Source organism: Balaenoptera borealis (assembly GCF_965194805.1).
Source record: "Balaenoptera borealis genome assembly, chromosome: 12".
In the NCBI taxonomy this organism is placed as follows: Eukaryota; Metazoa; Chordata; class Mammalia; order Artiodactyla; family Balaenopteridae; genus Balaenoptera; species Balaenoptera borealis.
The window spans coordinates 70,340,844-70,357,119 of record NC_138869.1 but is presented as its reverse complement, the minus strand read 5'-3'; the positions used below and the strand labels follow the sequence as shown (position 1 = coordinate 70,357,119).

Below are 16,276 nucleotides of genomic sequence, written 5' to 3'. Positions count from 1 at the left end.
AGTGGGGCTACTCTTCGTTGTGGTGCGTGGGCTTCTCACTGCGGTGGCTTCTCTTGTTGGGGAACACGGGCTCTAGGTGCGCGGGCTTCAGTAGTAGTGGCTCGCGGGCTCTAGAGTGCACACTCAGTAGTTGTGGTGCATGGGCTTAGTTGCTCTGCAGCATGTGGGATCTTCCCAGACCCGGGCTCGAACCCGTGTCCCCTGCATTGGCAGGCAGATTCTTAACCACTGCGCCACCAGAGAATTCCAGGAGGAGTTCCTAAAGACACACTCGGGGCCATCCTCAGTAACAAAAAAAGGTGGTCCTAATAATCTCGGACCAGTCTTTAACGGTGCTCGCAAACCATCCAAGAAAAAAAATAAACTGATGGTCAAACCTCAGAAAAAGAAGAGCTCCTTTTGAGCAAAAGCACCAGGCTGTCAAAGGGGCACATCTGCACACAGCAGCATCACACAGAATTACTGTCTTGGGCAACAGGCTGCAGCTTCCTGTGCGCTAGGAATTCTCTCCAACTAGACGGCAAGCTCTCCTCGCTGAGGAGAGGGACTGTGGCATTACTATTTTGGTATCTTCAGCAGTAGCACCCAGCACAGTAGTGAACACCCAGAGTCGTCAGGAAAGAACTATTGGGAACCGTGTGTACTGGCCCAAGCTGTCCGCCACCTCAGGCCCTGTGCCTACCTCTGAGTTGAAATGAGTCCTGAAATCCCAGCCAAGGGGACTGAGAGTCGGTGCTGTCATTGTTCACCACTCCCACCAGACTACTGTCTGACGGACACCCTCTGGGCATCTTCAAAGATCAACTTCCCTTCTCTTCTGAGACTATTCCTGTGATAGAATCCCAAGAGTCCAGAGAATTCAGGTGGAGCTGAGGAGGGATGGCACAGGCCGTTTAGCTCTGCCCAGGCCTATCCAATCTGCCTCTTTTGGCTGCTGAAATCTCAGTGGGGCAGAAACCTTAACTGCACAGGCGTGGGTGTGGGTGACACTTAGCTCTGAACAGCTGGCTACTGAACTTTCACACCCTGGTCTCCTTCGAGGTCCCCAGCACGTAGAATCATCTACTCCGAGAGCAACTGTCCTTTTCAGAAATGCAGCCTTATTCTAAAATTATAGGTTCTCAGTGTCCACTAGGGATTATAATTAGTTTGTATTCCTCTGCCTGGCACTCAGAGAAGCTGAGTTTGGGGATGGAAAGTGGGACATGCATTCTTAAGGCCGGAAACTACTTTAATTTGCAGGCTTTAGTGGCTTTTTCTGGCCACTGGCTTGCTTTAAGTCGCTGGCACCCTCACCTAGACTGAGAATTGCTACCTTGTGTCCCTGCCACATTTCCATCAACTTGGCACAAAATGTGCCAAAAAAAAAATCTTCCCTGCTCTCTCTCCCTGCATCTGGGTCTCATACCACTCCCAAGCCCTTGCCTCTACTCAACCAGAGAAATTCAATGCAATTCAACTCAACAGGCCACACTGAGCAGCCACCAAGTGACAGGGAGAATGCCAGGAGCTTCAAGCACCAAGAAAAACAAGGCCCTGTTCTCAGGGGTCTTGGCATCTGGGAAGGAAAGGAAACGTAAACAAACAATGACCTACCAAGTGATAATTACTATAGAAAGAGACACCAAGCACAGAAAGAGCAAAAGCCATTCTGTCGAGAGGGATCAAGGAAGGCAGTCAAGGGCACTTCCTGGGAGGAACAAGCATGTGCAAAGGTGCAGAAGCCTGAGGGTGTGGCCTCCTGGAGACAGCAGCCACGGACGGAGCTAACAGGGATTAGGTTTACTATATGCCAGACGCTGCCACTTTACAGAGGAGAAAACTGAGGCACAGAGAGGATAAGTACCTTGTCCAAGATCACAAGTTATGAAAGGATGAAGACAGGTTCCAAACCAAACAGTTGGACTCTAAAACTTGAGCTTTTAAACATTACAGTTTGTGGTGTGCAAATAGTTCAGTTTGCTGAAGTGTAAAATTTAAAAGCTAAGTTTACGCAGGAGAGGTAGATGGGGGCTGGATCACAAAGGGCTGCATACGCTATGCTAAGGATTTGGACTTGAACTTTCAGCAATGTAATGGACTGAATTAATGCGAAAGAGCTTCCCCTTCCCACTATGGTCACAGTCATAGAAATACTAGATAAGATAAATGATATCCTTAAACATACAGCCAAATTTGAAAGAAAAATACCCCATGTGCCAGAAATGACAAGAAAAAGGGAAACATGAACAATAAGTGGGACTGACACCAGAATGACCTGTGGACTTTTGAACCCACACATGAAGTAGTTATAATATCTGGCTGTGGCTTTGAGCCCAGATATCAACATGAGAACCTCAAAGGGCTGCCCAGTACAGGAAAGCAATAAGGAGCTGGCCATTTCTCCAAGGCTCTGTGGAAGGGTGAAAGTCACCCATAAGAAACTCAACTACTAAGCTAGCCCCACCCATGGATACGAATCTGATTTTACACTAAGAGAGTGGTGAAGGGGTGCCAAACTGAGAAATGAACATAAAAACTGAGCCAGGACCTTTAACCCTATGGCCCCACCAGATGCAAACTGTTCTTAGGGATACTTTTACACCCCAGGACACAAAAGTTGCCCATGACAGTCCTTCCTGAAGATGAGCTCACAACCCAGTTACAAACTACACGGAAATAAACCACCAAGAGGGACAACATCAGACACAAAAAGGGAGGAAGCATCCCAAGAATCAGGAATAATAAAATAATCTGAAAGGGCTGACAAAATGAGAAGATTTAGATGGTTAAAGAGATAAAGCAGCACAGAAAAAACATATAAGAGACCTGGATGGTAGAATGGTCAACAGATGTCTAAGAGGAATTCCGGGAGGCTTGAGTACAAAAAATGGGAGGGAACCAAAGAGAATGACTGAGAATTTCCCAAAATTTAAAAAAGAATTAAATGTAAGATGTTAATATTAGGGAGCGCTGGGTAAAGGTGTACAGAAACTCTCTAAATCTAAATTTATCTAAAATTATTCCAAAATAGAAAAAAAAAATTTTTAAGTGAGTCTCTCGATAGAAGTAGCACACCAAATCCTGAGGAAGAAAAAGAAAAACAAGTCCACACTTACTTTCAAATGGTTCTAAACAAAAGTATATAAAGAGAGAAATGCATTAAGTGTAAATAAAAAGAATACAGATGTTCACTATATTATTTTCATGTTTTCTCCAAAGTAAAAAGATGGGGGGTAAGAGGAGAAAATGTAGGAGTAAGAACAGAAATGAGGTGTAGAATTTTCAAACCAGTAACGAGAATAAAGAAAACTCAATCAATCGAACAGAAGGCAGGAAAGGAGAAAAACAGGCAAAAAAGGAAAGTATATGGAAAGGACTCAAAAACATGATAATATATTTAAGTCAAACCCCAAAATGTAAATAAATTAAACTCATTTAAGGCAGATTTTCAGATCTGACTTAAAATTTTAAATCCAGCCACGTTCTGTTTATGAAAGAAACTCCTAAAACATGATGACACAGAAAGGTTGAAAATACGAGGCAAATAACAACCACAAGCTGGGGTAGCACTAGTGTCATCAGACTTTAAGGCAAAAAGCAGGAAAGATATTAAGGAAGAAGAATTGACAAGATCTGGTGACTGATTAAAAGAGACATGAAGGGTGACCATCAGGTGACCAGGGGGGTGGGGATGCTCCCATTAAGGTGGGGACTGTGGGAAAAGCAGGTCTGGCAGAGAAGGGGCAGGAGCCCCCAGACGCTCACACTCAGGCAGGGGAAAGAGGAAGAGGAACCAGGGCAGCAAAGGCACAGTCAGAGAGGAAGGGAGAAAAGAGATGTTTCATCTCCCAGAGGGCAAGGCCAATCTTTTTCTGCTGCATCTTTCCAGAGTCTAATAAGGTACTAGGCACAAAGCAGGCACTTGGTAACTGCATTAGTAATAATAAAACAAACAAGTATGTGAGGGCCCAAACACGAGAGATCTCTGAGATGCAAGGAAAGAAGTTACGGCATCTGTAACGCCTGTGATCTCCACAGTGACAAGAGGCAGCATCTTCTTGAGAGGGATGGGGGTGAGTGGAAGAAGGCTTGTACCAAACTCCAAGGAGAATGTGACACGAAAATCATGAGAGATGAATAAAAGGATAACCAGCCAGCTGTTGTTGGAGAGCCTTAACTGACTCCACACAGGGATACAGCTCTGCTACCTAAAAGCGCTGCCTTGGCCATCCAGCTCTTCCTTCAAATCCCAAGTGTACAATCCACAGACTTATCCAAAAAAAATGGCAGACACCACAACTCATCTCTGGAGAAAAGAACTGCTGTAAAACCAGAGCCAAGAGGCTGCCACCATGACCTGGGGAGACCTATACCGCGTCCCTGGCCACTGTCTTGGGCAGGTCCTCTCAGACAGGAACTGTGTGGACAGGAGCAGGAACTGTGGCCAGTGGTGACTCAGGCAGCGTTTACCAGCTGCGTGGGTGCCCACCATCTCCAGAGGGTTGGGCTGATTGTGTCAGGCTTCCTGGAAGCGTTTCTTCATTTCTACTTCTGAAGACATGCAACTTCCAGAGTGACATCTCTCTTGATGACGTCAGAAGGCATGTAAATCAGCAGCTGGAACCAACGTCTTTTTTTTTTTTTTTTTTAATTTATTTATTTTATTTTTGGCTGCGTTGGGTCTTCGTTGCTGTGCGCAGGCTTTCTCTAGTTGTGGCGAGCGGGGGCTGCTCTTCGTTGCAGTGCGCAGGCTTCTCATTGCGGTGGCTTCTCTTGTTGCAGAGCATGGGCTCTAGGTGTGCAGGCTTCAGTAATTGTGGCACGCAGGCTCAGTAGTTGTGGCTCGCAGGCTCTAGAGCACAGGCTCAGTAGTTGTGGCACACGGGCTTAGTTGCTCCGTGGCACGTGGGATCTTCCCGGACCAGGGCTCGAACCCATGTCCCCTGTATTGGCAGGCGGATTCTTAACCACTGCGCCACCAGGGAAGCACGAACCAACGTCTTCTTACACACACTTGACCAACCCAACTTTACTCACTCCCGAACACCTCCACACGTGACAGGGTAAGTGGCCAGAGAATGCCACGTGGCCTAAGGGAGACAGGAAATGATGCAATACCACGGGGCCACAGTGAGGACTGAGGAGGTCAGAGCTCCCAGACACCACTGTCTCACCCAACACGCAGGACCCTGGTGGCCCAAGGAAAGGGAAATGTGAGCATCGACTCCAAACTAACTGGTTCCCAGGTCAGAGAGTGTTACATTTCAGAAGACCACAGGACTTCCTTTATAAGTTAACTCAGATTCAAGGGAACAGGGGGTCAGAAACTCTCACATATTGCTGAGACAGGGTAAATTAGTGTAACTTTCTGGAATCTGGCAAAATTTATCAGTATCCTTACATTTTGATTCATTCAAAATTACACACATACACACACACACACACACACACACACACACACACACTCTCTCTCTCTCTCTCTCTCTCTCTCGCTCTCTCACTCTCACTCTTGCTCTCTCTTTTAAAACCAAATATGGGGACTTCTCTGGTGGTGCAGTGGTTAAGAATCCGCCTGCCAATGCAGGGGACATGGGTTTGATCCCTGGTCCAGGAAGATCCCACATGCCATGCAGCAACTAAGCCCATGTGCCACAACTACTGAAGCCCGCGTGCCTAGAGCCCGTGCTCCGCAACAAGAGAAGCCACCGCAATGAGAAGCCCGCGCACCGCAACGAAGAGTAGTCCCCGCTCGCCACAACTAGAGAAAGTCCGCACGAAGCAATGAAGACCCAACACAGCTAAAAATAAATAAATAAAATAAATTTTTTAAAAATGCAAAAGAGCATCCTTTGAGCAGATGCAGTCAGAAACCTGGAGGCTTTCAGGAGTCACTTCCTGGTTGTGAGGTGTGAGGCCCTCAGGACAGTCATTCTCAGGCCCCACTTGAACTCTGATCAGTGACTTCAAAGGCACCTTTCTGAGAAGTCAGTGGTTCTCCAACCAGGCTGCCCCCTCAGGTCAATGGGGAGCTTTAAAACGCAGATTCCTGGAGTTCATTCTTGGAAATTCTAATTCGAGAGGCCTGAGACCAGGCCGAGGAAACTACCTTTCTTCCAGAATTCCCTGGTGAATCTGTCAGCTGAGTCTTGCCTGGGAATCACTGGACTAGACACCACCTGGGACAACTTGCAATGGGGCCCGTCTGCACATCCGGCTGCAGCACTGCAGGGATCCCGCAGGCCAGCGCTAAGTGCAGACGGGAAACTCAGTGGGGAAGTTCCAGGTGTGTTCGGCAATCGGTGCCAAAGAGCCTGGGGGACAGCCAGCAGATCCCCCGGACAAAGCCAATGTCGGAAGGTTCTCTCAGGCATGGTGATCTTGGAGGCTAACCTGTGAAAAAGAGGTGACTAGTGCAACTTCTGCTCTGGGAGGCCAAAATAAAAATTAGTTCCCTTCAACAACACACGTGAGCCAGCAAGCTCTACAGGCCCCAAGGAGTCGGAAGCAGAAAGGAATGCAGGGTGGTGTGGCAGAAAGAGCCCTGGGCCTGAGTCACACAGCTGTGAGTTCGAATCCCTGCTCTCCATCACTGGCCCTTAGTGGGTTAAAGACGGCTGCCCTTGCTACTCCTCCCTCCTTGAATCAGGGCTGGTCCAGGGACTGCTCTGACCAGCAGAATGTGGCAGAGGCCCCACTCAGACTGCTGAGGGAACACGAAAACCCAGTGTTCAAACAAACAAGCTCCTCACAGAACCCTCTGACCAAGAAGCTCCCACTTTTAGAGCCCTTTTTGGCCAAAAGCACATCTTCATACACCAAGTCTGGGAACTATTTACGATCCCCTATAATTGGGAAGGACCCTGCCAACAAGCACCCAGTGTTCCAGGATGACTCACCTTCCCCCACCACAGCAGCGACCCACTGGCCTCTCTTCTTCCTGTTACAGTGTCATCTTTGTCCTGGCCACCTAGGTTCAAAAAATCAACCTCTCACACTCCTCCGTCTCCCCTCAGCATCCAGGGAAGGGCCAAGGCTTTGTCTCCACAGTCATTCCCACCTTTCCACTCGCCCTGCCACCCAAAGGCACGGTCCTAAAGGCCAGGCAGACCTGAGTGCCGCTTTGCAACTTACTAGCTGTGCACCATACGCAAGTTTCTTAACCTCTCAGAGGCTTAGTTTTCTCAGCTGCAAACAATATACATCAGTAATACCTTCTTTTTGTGGTCGTTTCTAAGACAGAAGAGTTGAGAAAACACAGCCAAACTACATGGTACAGAGAAGGTGCTCCATGTGTAGCAACTGTTACTAAAGGCCAGAAACTTTTCACTTCGGTTAATACAGACCTCTCCTAATCTAAGTCTCTGCCTGTTTATCACTCTCCATTTTGACCCGTCTGGTATAATCCTAGCAGATTAACTGCCCTAGATAACGCCTATCACATTATTCTCCTGCTCAAAGGCCTTCCGTGGCTCCCATGTTCTCACATCAATCCCAACCTCCCAGCCAAGCATGTAAGATCACCTCCATTAATGGCTCCACCCCACCTCCAGCCGGCTCCAAGTCAATCCCATCCTCACTACAACTTGCTATTGGAGGCAGCCTTCTAAAATGGCTTGCAAAACACCTGCCTCCTAATATTCAGGCCCTTGTGTAACTGCCTCCTGACCCACAGACACTGCCAGATCATAAATGCTGTTTTATGCCACTAAGTTTTGGGGTAATTTGTTATGAAGCAATAGATAAACAATACTCCTGATTTCCCCAATCACATCTGAGCTGCTGCTCTTTTACTCACACTTGTGCTTCCTACACCATCTCAGCCTGCTGCAATTCTGCCCAGCCTGCGAGACCCATCCCAGATGCCAAATGCTCACCCCGAGCCTTTCTTACGGCTCCATTAACCAGCCCCCTCTGAAAGCCTTTACCTCCTTCCCTCCCGGCAGTTTTCCCACACACATCTCCGCCACGGCATCTGTCGCATTGTATCCTTATCAATCTGTTTGTTATATCTGTGTGCAAAATGATACATGTGAAGGTTATTCACTTAGCAAAAGACTGGAAATCACCTGTACGCCCATCAATAAATAGGGGGGTGGCACACACATAAAAGAGAGGAGGGAGCAGTGAAAAAGGATGAGGAAGCTCCAGGCGCACTGGATGCCACATGGACAAGACACACTACGAGAAGCGAGAGGCAGACCAGTGAGCGCGGCAGATAGTCATCTGCCTGGAAAGTCATAATGTCATAACAGAAAAGAGGTACATGCTCATAAACAAGAGTGGCTAAGGGGGCTGCCTCCACCGGGGGGCTGGGCGGCTGAGAGATGGGGGAGGGAAAGAAGGAATACCTCTGAATTTTGTAGCACGTCAAGAATTCTCAATTCAAAAATAAGCAGCTCCTAAGGAAAAGCTTTCCTCCTAAGATCAGGAACAAGACAAGGGTGTCCACTTTCACCACTTCTATTCAATGTTGTACTGGAGATTCTAGCCAGGGCAATTAGGTGAGAAAAAGAAATAAAAGTTATCTGATTGGAAAGGAAAAAGTAAAACTATCTCTATTGGCAGAAGTCATGGTCTTATACACAGAAAATCCTAAGAAATCCACTAAAAAAAAACTATTAGAACTAATAAATAAGTTCAGCAAGGCTGAAGTATACAAGATGAATATATAAAATTTAATCATATTTCTACACACTAGCAATGAAGCAATAAGTCCAAAAGTCCAAAGTCTCTCTAATAAGAGTCCTAGAAGCAGAGGATAGAGACAATGAAGGAAAACAAATAGAAGATTTCCTGGAGATACCAAGACTTGTCTTTAGCAATTAAGGGCTCCGCAGAAATTAAGGAAAGAAGACAAATATCTAGATACATCCTGGTGATATATCTGAACTCCAAGAATAAAGAATATTCTTACATCTTGCAGAGAAGAAAAAACAGATTACTTACAAAGGACTTAGATTCCAACTAACTTCATTATTCATATTGAAACATGGAACAGTAACCTCAAAATTCTGATTCTATATTCAACCGAGCTATCAATCAAGAGGGAGGGCATGGGTACCTTTGTACACTGCTGGTGGGAATGTAAAATGGTGCAGCCACTATGGAAAACAGTACGGTGGTTCCTTAAAAAATTTAAAATAGAATTATCATACAACCCAGCAATTCTACTTCTGGGTATGTACCCAAAAGAATTGAACAAGGGGATGTGAACAGATATTTGTACATCCATGTTTATAGCAGTACATTCACAAAAGCCAAAAGGGGAAAGCAACAGATGAATGAATCATCAACAGATGAACGGATAAACAAGATGTGGTATATACACACAATGGAATATTATGCAGCCTTAAAAAGGAACGAAATTCTGACACATGCTACAACATGGGTGAACCCTGAAGACATCATAAGTGACATAAGCGAGTCACAAAAGGACAAATACTGTATGATTCCACTCCTACGATGGATTTAGAGTAGCCAAATTCATAGAGACAGAAGGTAGAATGGTGGTTGCCAGAGGCCTTGGGGGGTTGGGGAATGGAGAATTATTAATTAGGGTACAGAATTTCTTTTTTTCCCCTTTTTTTGTGATTTCAATATTTATTACAATATAGAAATCAAGACAGTGTGGTGTTGGCAAAGAACAGATACATATATCAATGCAACAATGTAAGAAGTCCTGAAATAGACCAATACTAACATAGTCAACAGTTCTTTTGAGAAAGAAGCAAAGTCAATTCAATGGACAAAATAGTCTTTTCAACAAATGGTGTCTGGAACTATATATATATATATATATATATATACACACACACACATATATATACACATATACATACATATATGTATACATATATACATATAAAAGCCTAGACCTTATGCAAAAGTTACCTTAAAATGTAACATAAACTTAAATATAAAACAGGAGAAAATCACCATCTCCTGGGGTGAGGTGATGAGATTTTAAATATAATATCAAGAGCACAATCCATGAAAAAAAATTTGATGAACTAGACTTTACTAAATTAAAAAAACTTCAGCTCTGTAAAAGACTCAGTTAAGAGAATGAAAAGGCAAGCCACAGACTGGTAGAAACATCTGCAAAATACGTATCTGATTAAGGATTTATATCAAAAATACACAAGGGCCTTCCCTGGTGGCACAGTGGTTAAGAATCCGCCTGCCAATGCAGGGGACACAGGTTCGAGCCCTGGTCCGGGAAGATCCCACATGCCGCAGAGCAACTAAGCCCGTGCGCCACAGCTACTGAGCCTGTGCTCTAGAGTCCGTGAGCCACAACTACTGAGCCCACGAGCCGCAACTACTGAAGCCCACGCGCCTAGAGCCCGTGCTCTGCAACAAGAGAAGCCACTGCAATGAGAAGCCCGCACACCACAACGAAGAGTAGCCCCCGCTCGCCGCAACTAGAGAAAGCCCGCGTGCAGCAACAAAGACCCAACGCAGCCAAAAATCAATCAATAAATTTAAAAAAAATTTAAAAAACAATACACAAAAAATATTTAAAACTGAACAATAATAAAATATATAAGCCGGGGCTTCCCTGGTGGCGCAGTGGTTGAGAGTTTGCCTGCCAATGCAGGGGACACGGGTTCGAGCCCTGGTCTGGGAAGATCCCACATGCCACGGAGCCAACTAGGCCCGTGAGCCACAACTACTGAGCCTGCGGGTCTGGAGCCTGTGCTCCGCAATAAGAGAGGCCGCGACAGTGAGAGGCCCGTGCACCGCAATGAAGAGTGGCCCCTGCTCGCCGCAACTAGAGAAAGCCCTCGCAGAGAAACTAAGACCCAACACAGCCAAAAATAAATAAACAAATAAAATAAAAAATAAAAAAAAAAGAAGAAGAAGAAATACTTGCATTACAGGTCTCAAGCTGGAGGCTTTTAAAAAAATATATATATATATAAGCCACTTGAAAAATGAGCGTAAGATCTGAACAGACCAAAGATTTACATATGCCAAATAATCATACGAGAAAATGCTCAACATCACTTGTCATCAGGGAACTGCAAACCAAGACAACAGCAAGATACTACTAAACATATATTTAGAATGTCTAAAACACAAAACATTAACAGCCAAATGCTGGTGAGATGTGGAACAACAGGAACTCTTACTCCTTTCTGGTAAAAATGCAGATGATACAGCCACTTAGGAAGACAGCCTGTCAGTTTCTTACAAAATTAAAAATCGTCTTATCATATGATCCACAGTCATGTGTCTATCTAGGTTTACCTAGACTTGAAAACTTATGTCCAGATAAAAACCTTCTTGTGAATGTTCATTGCAGCTCCATTCACAACGGCCCAAAACAGGAAGCAACCAAGATAGCCTTAAGAGGTAAATGGATACACAAAATGTGGCACGTACCCACAAAAGAATATTGTTCAGTAATTTTTTTTAAATGAGCTGTCAGCCATGAAGAGACATGTAAGATTCTTAAATGCATATCGCTAAGTTAAGGAATTTAGTCCGCAAAGGCTACACATTGTATGATTCCAATTATACGACATTCTGAAAAAGGCAAAACTAGAAACGGGGGGTGGGGGGGGTTGAATAATTGAAGCACAAAGGAATTTTTAAGGTAATGGAACTAAATGTATGAAACTATAACTCTGGATCCATGGCATTATGCCTTTTTCAAACCCCATTTAAATGTACAACACAAAGAGTAAACCTTAATGTATAATTTTTTTTAAATGGCCGTATGGAAATCCCAGGATTAAAGACAGAATATGATAAAAGAATCAATTGTATACAACAAATATACTGAACCACTTCACTGAAGTGGTTAAAGGTATAAGGAACTGACCTAAGTAACTTTATTTTTTAATTTTTTTTTGATATATTTTTTAACATCTTTATTGGAGTATAAGTGCTTTACAATGGTGTGTTAGTTTCTGCTGTATAACAAAGTGAATCAGCTATACGTATACATATTTCCCCATATCCCCTCCCTCTTGCATCTCCCTCCCATCCTCCCTATCCCACCCTTCTAGGTGGTCACAAAGCATGGAGCTGATCTCCCTGTGCTATGCGGCTGCTTCCCATTAGCTATTTACTTTACATTTGGTAGAGTATATATGTCAATGCCACTCTCTCACTTCATCCCAGCTTACCCTTCCCTCTCCCCGTGTCCTCAAGTCCATTCTCTACGTCTACGTCTTTATTCCTGTCCTGTCCCTAGGTTCTTCATAACCATTTTTTTTTTTTTTTTGGATTCCATATATATGCGTTAGCATGCGGTATTTGCTTTTCTCTTTCTGACTTACTTCACTCTGTATGACAGACTCTAGGTCCATCCACCTCACGACAAATAACACAATTTCGTTTCTTTTTAAGGCTGAGTAATATTCCATTGTATATATGTGCCACATCTTCTTCATCCATTCATCTGTCGATGGACACTTAGGTTGCTTCCACGTCCCTGCCACCGTAAGTAGTGCTGCAATGAACACTGTGGTACATGACTCTTTCTGAATTACGGTTTTCTCAGGGTATATGCCCAGTAGTGGGATTGCTGGGTCATATGGTAGTTCTATTTTTAGATTTTTAAGGAACCTCTACACTGCTCTCCATAGTGGCCGCATCAATTTACATTCCCACCAACAGTGCAAGAGGGTTCCCTTTTCTCCACACCCTCTCTAGCGTTTACTGTTTGCAGATTTTTTGATGATGGCCATTCTGACCAGTGTGAGGTGACACCTCATTGTAGTTTTGATTTGCATCTCTCCAATGATCAGTGATGTCAAGCATCCCCTCATGTGTCTGCTGGCAATCTGTATATCTTCTTTGGAGAAATGTCTATCCAGGTCCCCTGCCCATCTTTGGATTGGGTTGTTTGTTTTTTTGATATTGAGCTCCATGAGCTGCTTGTATATTTTGGAGATCAATCCCCTGCCAGTTGCTTCATTTGCAAATATTTTCTCCCATTCTGAGGGCTGTCCTCTCTTGTTTATGGTTTCCTTTGCTGTGCAAAAGCTTTTAAGTTTCATTAGGTCCCATTTGTTTATTTTTGTTTTTATTTCCATTTCTCTAGGAGGTGGGTCAAAAAGGATCTTGCTATGAGTTATGTCATAGAGTGTTCTGCCTATGTTTTCCTCTAAGAGTTTTATAGTGTCTGGCCTTACATTTAGGTCTTTAATCCATTTAGAGTTTATGTTTGCGTATGGTGTTAGGGAGTATGCTAATTTCATTCTTTTGCATATAGCTGTCCAATTTTCCCAGCACCACTTACTGAAGAGGCTGTCCTTCCTCCATTGTATATTCTTGCCTCCTTTATCAAAGATAAAGTGACCATATGTGCGTGGGTCCATCTCTGGGCTTTCTATCCCGTTCCACTGATCTATATTTCCGCCCTTGTGCCAGCACCACACTGTCTTGACTACTGTAGCTTTGTAGTATAGTCTGAAGTCAGGGAGCCTGATTCCTCCAGCTCCGTTTTTCTTTCTCAAGATTGCTTTGGGGGCTTCCCTGGTGGCGCAGTGGTTGGGAGTCTGCCTGCCAATGCAGGGGACACGGGTTTGGGCCCTGGTCTGGGAAGATCCCACATGCCACGGAGCAACTGGGCCCATGAGCCACGATTGCTGAGCCTGCGCGTCTGGAGCCTGCGCTCTGCAACAAGAGAGGCCGCGAAGGTGAGAGGCCCACGCACCGCGATGAAGAGTGGCCCCCACTTGCCACAACTAGAGAAGGCCCTCACACAGAAACGAAGACCCAACACAGCCATAAATAAATAAATAAATAAATTTTAAAAATAATCTGTTAAAAAAAAAAAAGATTGCTCTGGCTATTTGGGTCTTTTGTGTTTCCATACAAATTCTGAAATTTTTTGTTGTAGTTCTGTGAAAAATGCCATTGGTAGTTTGATAGGGATTGCATTGAATCTGTAGATTGCTTTGGGTAGTATATTCATTTTCACAATGTTGATTCTTCCAATTCAAGAACATGGTATATCTCTCCGTTTGTATCATCTTAAAAATATGGAACGCTTCATGGATTTGCACGTTATCCTTGCGCAGGGGCCATGCTAATCTTCTCTGTATCATTCCAATTTTAGTATATGTGCTGCCAAAGCAAGCATGGGTACAGAGTTTCATTTTTGCAAGATGGTCTTTTTTTTTCTCTCTCTTCTTTTTTTGGCTGCACCACGTGGCTTACAGGATCTTAGTTCCCCAACCAGGGACTGAACCTGGGCCCCCGGCACTGAAAGCACAGAGTCCTAACCACTGGACCGCCAGGGAATTCCCATTTTTGCAAGATGAAAAAAAGTTCTGGAGATGGATGTGGTGATGGTTGTACAACAATGTGATGGTACTTAATGCCACTGAAATGTACACTTAGAAAATGGTTAAAATGGCAAATTTTATGTTATATATGTTTTATAATTAAAAATAAATAGCCAATAAATGTAATAAACAAACAAACAAACAATAAGTGAGTGAGGGCATGATGCAGGCACTTTGGAAAACAGTTTGGTAGTTCCTCAAAATATTAAACAGAAAGTTACCGTGACCCTGCAATTCTATTCCTATGTATAATCCCAAAAGAACTTAAAGCATATGTCTACACAAAAGCCTGTAAATGAGTGTCCATAGAAGCCAAAAAAATGGAAACAACCCAAATGATACAAAGGAATATTATTCAGCCATAAAAAGGAATGAAGTACCACAACATGTTACAGCACGGATGAACCTTGAAAACATTATGTTAAGTGAAAGAAGCCAGACAAGATGAAAAGGCAGAGGGCTATGTACCAGATGAAGGAACAAGAAAAAACCCCAGAAAAACAACTAAATGAAGTGGAGATAGGCAACCTTCCAGAAAAAGAATTCAGAATAATGATAGTGAAGATGATCCAGGACCTTGGAATAAGAATGGAGGCAAAGATTGAAAAGATGCAAGAAATGATTAACAAAGACCTAGAAGAATTAAAGAACAAACAAACAGAGATGACCAATACAATAACTGAAATGAAAACTACACTAGAAGGAATCAATAGCAGAATAACTGAGGCAGAAGAACGGATAAGTGACCTGGAAGACAGAATGATGGAATTCACTGCTGCGGAACAGACTAAAGAAGAAAGAATGAAAAGAAATGAAGACAGCCTAAGAGACCTCTGGGACAACATTAAACACAACAACATTCGCATTATAGGGGTCCCAGAAGGAGAAGAGAGAGAGAAAGGACCAGAGAAAATATTTGAAGAGATTATAGTCGAAAACTTCCCTAACATGGGAAAGGAAATAGCCACCCAAGTCCAGGAAGCGCAGAGAGTCCCATACAGGATAAACCCAAGGAGAAACACGCCGAGACACATAGTAATCAAAGTGGCAAAAATTAAAGACAAAGAAAAATTATTGAAAGCAGCAAGGGAAAAACGACAAATATAACATACAAGGGAACTCCCATAAGGTTAACAGCTGATTTCTCAGCAGAAACTCTGCAAGCCAGAAGGGAGTGGCATGATATACTTAAAGTGATGAAAGGGAAGAACCTACAACCAAGATTACTCTACCCGGCAAGGATCTCATTTAGATTTGATGGAGAAATCAAAAGCTTTACAGACAAGCAAAAGCTAAGAGAATTCAGCACCACCAAACCAGCTCTACAACAAATGCTAAAGGAACTTCTCTAAGTGGGAAACACAAGAGAAGAAAAGGACCTACAAAAACAAACCCAAAACAATTAAGAAAATGGTCATAGGAACATACATATCGATTATTACCTTAAACGTGAATGGATTAAATGCCCCAACCAAAAGACATAGACTGGCTGAATGGATACAAAAACAAGACCCATATATATGCTGTCTACAAGAGACCCACTTTAGACCTAGGGACACATACAGACTGAAAGTGAGGGGATGGAAAAAGATATTCCATGCAAATGGAAATCAAAAGAAAGCTGGAGTAGCTATACTCATATCAGATAAAATAGACTTTAAAATAAAGAATGTTACAAGAGACAAGGAAGGACACTACATAATGATCCAGGGATCAATCCAAGAAGAAGATATAACAATTATAAATATATATGCACCCAACATAGGAGCACCTCAATACATAAGGCAACTGCTAACAGCTATAAAAGAGGAAATCGACAGTAACACAATAATAGTGGGGGACTTTAACACCTCACTTACACCAATGGACAGATCATCCAAAATGAAAATAAATAAGGAAACAGAAGCTTTAAATGACACAATAGACCAGATAGATTTAATTGATATATATCGGACATTCCATCCAAAAACAGCAGATTACACGTTCTT

The 16,276-nt window shown here is 43.5% G+C and overlaps 1 protein-coding gene across 5 annotated transcripts in view; it reads right to left on the bottom strand.

Annotated features, from left to right (window-relative positions):
• The window catches only part of PPARD (peroxisome proliferator activated receptor delta), an 82,901-nt gene that overhangs the window by 43,666 nt on the left and 22,959 nt on the right, over positions 1-16,276 (bottom strand). The gene's annotated exons all lie outside the window — the stretch shown is intronic.